The following is an 8,692-nucleotide window of genomic DNA, read 5'->3' on the forward strand; positions in this document are numbered from 1 at the left end:
CAAAAAAAGAGCAATCAGTCTCTGTGTGAAAGTACTATTTTTTTTAAGGTGAACTTATTCACCTATTTGAAGATCCAATTTGCCAAATTACAACATTTGAAAATTACCGTGATCTGATATCATAACAAAGGCATTGATGTGTGCAGGCACTGGTGTGTGTTCTGATGCCTCTGCCTTTGTCTATTGTTCTTCAAGTGACTGCCTGATAATCCTCACTCTTTATCTCCTCAAAGATCTCTTAAGGTCTAAAGAAATGAAATCCTTGGAGGTATCATTGAGAGACATAAGATATGCAAGAGTGAATTTCTAACATGGAAGAGCTTACCACAGGCATCTTTTCCACTTGGGTGAAAAAAAAAGCATCCCTCCTTTTGTGGTCCATGTGTCAGGGCTAGATCCTTGGCTGGATGTGACAGCACGATCATAGCAAATAGGGCTCTGGCCACTGGAAGGGGCACCTTCTAATTAATGCTGCAGTGACATACAACCTCTTAGATGCAACACTGTAACAGGATGTGGTCCTGGCAGTACTATTTCTCAGAACAAAAACATGAGGAATATGGTGCATCTGTCTGTCCATCAACTCTCTAGGTGACACACTGAAAGTCAGCAAGACCTGGAACTGTGTCTCAGGCACCCATCTGACATCCAAACACATGAGTTCTTCCATAGCCTAAAGTCATATTACCTTCCACTGTGTTCCTAGCAGAACGCAAAAACTAAACTCCTTAGTTAGGATCTGTACCTCCAAATAATCTCTCAAGTTTTCATCATGGTTTCTTTTACCATTATGGAGACTTCTCAGCTGTTCCCAAGGACACTGACAAGGACTCAAGAGATTTTAGAATCTCTCCTTAACTTTGTTCATATCTAAGAGAAAAGAGTTGGTTTTCAGAGTATTATCACTGCCCCAGTCATTTTATTTATTTATTTATTATCTATCTACCTGTCTATCTATCTATCTCCATGTCCCTCTTCGACCTCCATTCACAACACAGACCAGGCAAAGGGCCTGGGCTGGGGTATATATGGGTAGGTTTATTCTGCCTTCTCTTTCTGTACAGTCAGTGTAAGAACACAGCCTGTGGTAAGCACCAGGAGGCTGCCTGAGGCATTTTAAGACAGAAGACACTGGGGCCATGTTTAAATAAAGAAGCACTTCCGGGGGTGTCTGGGTGGTGCAGTCCAATTCACATGTAAGAAACCAATCAGGGGCTAAATGACCATAACTGGGCAGGTTGTCATAGCTGGATCACAAGGGGCCAGATAAGAACAGTGATAACATAAGCCCACTTGGGACTTTACATTAGGACTCTTTCTGTTCCCTTTGTTTAATATCAATATTGACTCTTGACCTTTGGAAGACACTGAACTTGTAAGCAAGGGAAGAAGAGTTTCAATTTTGGGCAGAGAAATTTGAGACAAAAAAGAGGCAGGTTTCAGCACATCTGGGTCTTTCAGACCATCTTACATGATTGACACATTCTCCTCTTTTTGTCTGGAAGTGCTTCTTTTTTTTAAAGCCTTTTTTTTTTTTTTTTCTTTTAGAGAAAGAGAGAGTGCAAGCTGGGGAGGGGCAAAAAGAAGACACAGAATCCTAAGCAGTCTCTCACTGATGGAGCAGAGCCCAATGCAGGGCTCGAACTCACAAACCATGAGATCATGACCTGAGCTGAGATCAAGAGTCGATGCTTAAACCTGCCTCTTTTTTGTCTCATATTTCTCTGCCCAAAATTCAAACTCTTCTTCCCTTGCTTACAGGCTCAGAATCTTCCAAAGGTCAAGAGTCAATATTGATATTAAGCAATGAGAACATAAATAGTCCTAATGTAAAGTCCAGAGTGAGCTCATGTTATCACTGTTCTTATCTGGCCCCTTGTGATCCAGCTATAACAACCTGCCCAGTTATGGTCATTTAGCACCTGATTGGTTCCTTGCATGTGAAGCCACACTATGGCCCATCAGCCACTAAACACTATTTTTATTTTTAATGTTTATTTTTTGAGAGAGAGAGACAGAGACACAGAATGCAAGTCGGGGAGGGGCAGAGAGGGAGGGAGACACATGATCTGAAGCAGGCTCCAGGCTCTAGGCTGTCAGCACAAAGCCCAAGGGACTCAAATTCACAAGCCCTGAAATCATGACCTGAGCCAAAGTTGGATGCTCAACCGACTGAGCCACCCAGGCACCCCTAAAAACTCTTTATTCAGCCATGTCATAAGCTGTGGTATATAAAAAACCATCCACATGACTGCCTAGGCCTATAAAGTCAAAGAAGAGAGCTAGATTCACACCAAAAGGAAAACTTGTGAACATTTGTATTTATAAACTGGTAATCTTTATTTGACAAATTTCATCGAGGATTTTAATGGAATCTGGATTATAGCCAGGGAAGATAAAATACAGGTGACAACTAAGTCTTACGTACAGTCATTTTTTTATTTTTTATTTTATTTTTAAATTTTTTAACATTTATTCATTTTTGAGAGACAGAGTGTGAGTAGGGGAGGGGCAGAGAGAGAGGGAGACACAGGTCTGAAGCAGGTTCCAGGCTCTGAGCTGTCAGCACAGAGCCTGACGTGGGGCTCCAACTCATGAACCATGAGATCATGACCTGAGCCGAAGTCAGACACTTAACCAACTGAGCCTCCCAGGTGCCCCTGTACAATCATTTTTTAAAAGATGATAACCAAATTGCGCTTTTTTTTTCCTACTTTTACTACTGGTATATGATTTAAAGCATAATTTAGATGAGATTTAACAATTTATTTAAAATAATGGGAAGTGAACCAGCCTAGGAGTCAGGAGTCACACACACTCTTGTGTGTCCACACAGGCACTTTCACACACTAGTTATTAGGCAAGCCACTTAGTGTCACCTTTTCTCTCATCTATATCTGTAGAATGAGAGATTCACACACATACTCTTGAATTCTGAATTGATTGGAATCTATTAATGACCATACAGGAAACCCAACCCCACCCCACACCATAACCTCAGTGTAGATTGGATATTTTTAGCTCATTCAGAGTTTGCTGGTTGTATTATATTGACTTTTACACGGTCAAAAATGCTAAAAAAAAAAAAAAAAGAAAAAGAAAAAATCAAAGTCAGTCTGGTCATGTTACATAGTGTGTTAAAGCTGTTTGCTGTAATAGGCAAATCTAGAAACAGATGAGAAAGTTGATTTTTCATTCAAGTAAAGACCAGGAGCTGGGGGCAGGGGGGAGAGAGGGAGGGAAAAATTTGGCTCCATATAGTCATTCAGGGATGCAGACTCATGGGGTCTCTGCTGAATTTGACATGTGGCTTCCATGGTTACCCTTAGCATCACCATTCAGCCAATATTTGGAGAAAACAAGGCAAATGGAGCATCAAAGGGGAGTTTCCATAGAACAGAACTGGAAGTATTATGTATAATTTTTGCTATGTTCTGAAGAGGGAGAGCAGTCAGATTTAGAAAGCAGCTAACTACTCTGTGCCACACAAAGACATATCCAAAAGGCATTTCAGAGCAGGATATGATATATAAATTCCTGAAGCCCCAGCTCAGGTCCTCTTTGTTCCATAAAAACGCACTTGGTTACCACGGGCCTCTATGATTCACTTCCCCTCTAAACTTTTTATCTGTGCCATGTGTTTGGACACTTATCATTTTGTCTTGATATTTCTTTATGAAAGCATGTTTCCTTTGTTAATACCATAACTCTCAAGAATAGATACAGTTTTAAACTTTTTATTTCTAATCTCCTAGCTCCTCCCTTGCCATCTAGCACAACTTAATTAAAGCCATTAACTACAATAAATTTGATTAATTAATCTTGGTGAGTTCTTTCAAAATACACATAAATGTAAGCTATATTATGGCAACAGTGGGAGGGAGCATCTGTTTTTTTCCCAGTCCCATTGCCAAGAACAGTGCTTGGCATATTAAAGCACTCAAAATTATTTGTTGAATGAAAAGCAAAAGTTCTATGATTCCATGTTCTGTGATCATCAGGCCCTGCTACTTTTCTTGGGGTCAAATACTTATGACAAATTCTAGTTTAATAATTATACTAGTACTAATAACAACAACAATAACAGCTAACACTACTATAGTGCCTACCGTATGCTAGACATATAGAAAAACTCATTTAATACAAAAATGTTTTGAGATAGTTATTAATGTAGGTTCTTTGTATATATCTACCTTTTGAACCAATGCCAGCCTTTAGGGAGCCTTTGTGCAAATTAGAAAGGGCACCACAGGCTCTACCATTCACTAATCTATATTATCAAAGAGCATCCAGAGCAGACACTTGCTCATAAATGTTGAATAGATGAATGGATCGATGAAAAAACTATACTATTTGAGTGGGTCTGAGAGATAATAATTCCATTTACTTTAATCTTTTTATTGTCTGATTTGCTCTAATTTTTCTACAATGTTAATATGTCATTCAATGCATAAACTTATTTGATGGAGACAAAAGAAGTCTATAAGTAGAACAAAATGCATCAATCTGGGTGAGTATATTTTTAAGAAAGGAAATTAACATAATGCTCATACATGACGTCCTTTAATTTCCAAAATACCTTCCTTCTTTGATAGAATTTATCATTACAAATGGTCATTTGTAAATCTTTTTATACCTCATTTCTGCAGTTGAAGTTTGTAGAAGTGGAGCAAAATGATATTTATAATTAATTTTTCATTCTTAAATTTTTTTTAAGTTTATTTATTTTGCAAGAGAGAGCATGAGCAGGGGAGGAGCAGAGAGAGAGAGAGAGAGAGAGAATCCAAGCAGGTTCCACACTGCTAGCATGGAGACCGATGTGGGGCTTGAACCTGAACCATGTGATCGTGACCTGAGCTGAAATCAAGTGTTGGATACTTAACTGACTGAGCCTCCCAAGCACCCCTAACTTTCATTTTTAAATAATTATGTAAGTTACATAAAAATCATACAGAAGACTCACATGTAACTCTCACTGAGTTTCTCCCAGTTCTAACATCTCATATAACTATAGCACAATATTAAAACCAGAAACTGACACTGGTACAACCACAGAGTTTATTCAGATTTTACCAGTTTTATGTGTGTATGTGTAGTTCTATGAAATTTTATCACATATGTAACTACCACCAAATCAAGATATATCTAAAGAATACAATCAAAGCATATTTTAGGATTAAGATACCCTAAAATAAAATTGCTAAATCTCTCTCCTAATGTTGTCATTAGACAGTTGGTGGAATTATAATTAATTATCAAAGTAACTTGGATAAACAGGAAATATTCTCTCTATTTTTCTATTTTCAAATATATTGAAATTTTTAGGAAAAATTCATTTTAGATGTTCTGAGGGATTTCTCTTTTTAGAAAGGAATCTGGTGGATAAGACTTACACATGAATAGTCATCTCATTTTTTTTACCATGTCCTTTATCATTTTATGAATAAAGATTAGCAGTTCGAAACTTCAAAATGTTTATTCAGTTATTAATAACAGGTGATGCAATGTAAGTACTCTGCCACCAGGTGGTGGTCCCTCCAATATTTGCTTTGAGATTCAAATTAAAACTAGGAATGTTTTCCATGTAACTCACTGAAATATAACTTTTCATGCTTTTTCTATTTAGCTACTTTAATAATCAGATTTAGTCTAGCATTCAAGGACCTCTATCATTAGTCCCCAATTTCTTTCTCAGGCTCAGCTTCCACATTTTCCCAGTTAAAGGATTTGGTAAGTCAAATCTGATCTCCTCACTACTTCTTTCATATGTTTTTTCTCATTACACTTCTGTATCACATTCCTTTTTTAAAAACCAGTATAGGAATATAACACCTGGTACCTAGAGGGACTAAATGAATGCTTCCTATAAGCTTTTGCTCACTTATTCTTTGTATCTAAATGCTTAAATTTGGATATAAAATGCCACCTCTCCTATCTTGCTATAAAAATCCTTCAATGAATGCTCAATTTCAGTGTCACCTCTTTCACCCTTCCACCTTCATCCCAGGAGGAAGTGATCTTCCCTAGCCATATGTGGGAAATGCTCTGTCTTTAGCACAAATATAGCTCTTCCTCATTGACTTAAGTTGTAGTTTTTAAATATTAATCCCCTATTTTATTCTTCCTTAGCCTTTAGCACAGTATTTGGGTATTCAGTGACTATTAGCTGAATTAATGCATTTCAATATCACATTTTAGAGAAAAATTTGAAAAAGGAAATCCCTATACCTATTACCTTTTTTATTGATCATTAACTTTCCTTTATCATTTATCCTGAATGCTAACTTGAAGTCAAATTCCCTACCTTGTAGTTTAAAAGCCATTGAAGTGTCGAGCCTTCAAGAACTGGGAGGGCTGGAATCAATAGTCTTTAATGTATTAACACTTCCTTGATACTCAGTCATACTCAGTCATACTGTTGGAGCAAGTCATTATTCAGCCTGTTTCCAGGTTACTGGACAGATGGATTCTCTTCTGTCCCACTTACTACTTGAGTCAATTAAAGAGACTCTTCTTTTCCAAACCTAGCCCCCCCTCTTTGCTCAGAAGTCTCACTGCTTACTGTCTAAGCTTACTTTTTACATCTAACACTAGAACTTTTAAGAAAAACATTACTTTTTTTTTCTTATTAAAAGGAAACATTACAAGCACTAGCTATGTTTTTCTTTTATTAGAATTAGTAGCTAGGTGACCTTGAATTGTATGTCCAATAGATCTTCTTTCAAAAACTCTCTAGTAATAACTTGAGTTCCCAACCCAACCTAGTACAGAGTTCCCAGAGCTGTTTCCTGAAAGAGTATATGTTCTTCCTAAAGAAAAGAACATTTTAAAATAAAACTATTTTAAAATGAGGTTTGGGGATGGAAATTTAAGGCAGTTTCATGACAGTAACATTGATCTCTTTTGGCAGTTCTGATATTTATGTATTGGGTTTTCTCAAAGCTAGGTCACCTTTCTCTGCAACCATTTGGTCTGTTTTAAAAAGTGATTTCCTAAAGACCAAAGACTACTTTTTTCTATTTAGAGTCCAACTTCACACTGTCAGAACTTAAAATTCTCCAGACTCCCATGGAAGAGCTACTTTAGGTCAAAGTAAAGCTAGATATAAATGCCTAAATATCTACCCTCAGAAAGGTCTTAGTCTTCAGAAGCGTTAATGGTACCACTTATGACAGACTCCATAACTGTTCCATTCAACTCTTGTGACTACAGACCCCCATATCTAGATAATCAGTCATGGTTTTTGTTAGCTCTGCAAATACTGAATTGGACAAATATTTATTCAACACCAATTATGTGCCACATACACTAGTAGGCTCTGAGAATACAAATTTAAATAACACATGATTCCTGCCCTTGAGAAACTGACTATGTCTTGGTAATGTCTTTACTCTGTCAGATATTCTACCCTCACATCTGTGTGTATTCAAGTCCCTGAATCCTAGCCTAATATCACCTAAATAATTGATTTCCCAGAGAGCCCAAATTCTAGAATGTTCTGGAGCTCACTGGTGCTATGACCCACGACCAAAAGTTTTTCTTGTAGTTTTAATCCATTGAGATCTGATACTGACTCAACAGCAGGAATAAAAATGTTTAGCAAATACTAGGTTACAATATCTGTGCTCGCTCTAAGGTTTACAGATTTTCCAAAATAAAAGAGCCATAAGAAATCATTTAAGTTGGTGTTCCACATGGATGTATTTTAATTTGCATAAGGATCACCTGCAGATATTGCTAAAATGCAGATTCTGATTCAGTCGGTCTGAGGTGGGGCCTGAGACTCTGCATTTCTAAAAAGCTTGTAGCTAATATCCATGCTGCTGGTCCATGGACTATACTTTAAGCAACAAAGCTCTGTGCTTTTTTCCCACTTCTGAATGAAGGCAAGCCATGAGAGGTGTTCAGGATGCAGTCAATATGGTCATAAACTCAGAAAAAAATAATAAGTATTATTAAATTCATTCAATCAACCAGTACAACAATTAGTTACAAAAAAAACAAAAAACAAACAGCAGCTAACTCTGGTGGGGGGATACAGTGGATGAGCAGAGTTCTCTCTACCCAATCAGGACATAAAATTAAAGGCAGTAGTTTTAACTTCTATAGCGTTTGTTTAAAAATTAAAAATAGAATTACTACACGATTCAATGAGTCTACTTCTGGGTGTATACACAAAAAATTGAAAACCAATTCAAAATGATATTTGTATATCCATGTTCATAAAAGCATCATTCACAATAGCCAAAAGACAAAAGCAACTCCAGTGTCTATTGACAGATAAATGATATACTACAACATGGACAAACTTTGAGGAGACTGTGCTAAGTGAAACAAGTCTGTAACAAAAGTACAAATACTGTATGATTTCACTTGTATGGGATACCTAGAGTAGTCAAACTCAGGGAAACAGAAAGTAGCAGAACAAAGTGAATGCACTCAGTGCCATTGAACTGTACACTTAAAAGTGGTTAATATCATAAATTTTATATGTATTGTATCACAATTACATTTTTTAAAAAAATTAAATGAGGTTAAAAGAGATTTATACCAGGGTGTGAACTATCCAATGGAACAACATTAATGGTATCTTTGGAACCAGATTTGTTTTACCAGGGTTCAAGTTCAAACCAGCAGCAGAGGAAGTTCCAGACTTCTCTTTATTCAATTCAGACAGAAAATCAATTTGATA

General features: G+C 36.9%; 1 non-coding gene across 1 annotated transcript; it reads right to left on the reverse strand.

The window, feature by feature from the left end:
• Positions 1-973: 973 nt before the first annotated feature.
• LOC122220867 lies at positions 974-1,104 on the reverse strand. Its single transcript, XR_006203033.1, has one exon. It is a non-coding gene; the product is annotated as a small nucleolar RNA SNORA51 (small nucleolar RNA).
• Between the last annotated feature and the right edge of the window lie 7,588 nt (positions 1,105-8,692).

Source organism: Panthera leo, chromosome B2 (assembly GCF_018350215.1).
Source record: "Panthera leo isolate Ple1 chromosome B2, P.leo_Ple1_pat1.1, whole genome shotgun sequence".
Taxonomy (NCBI): Eukaryota; Metazoa; Chordata; class Mammalia; order Carnivora; family Felidae; genus Panthera; species Panthera leo.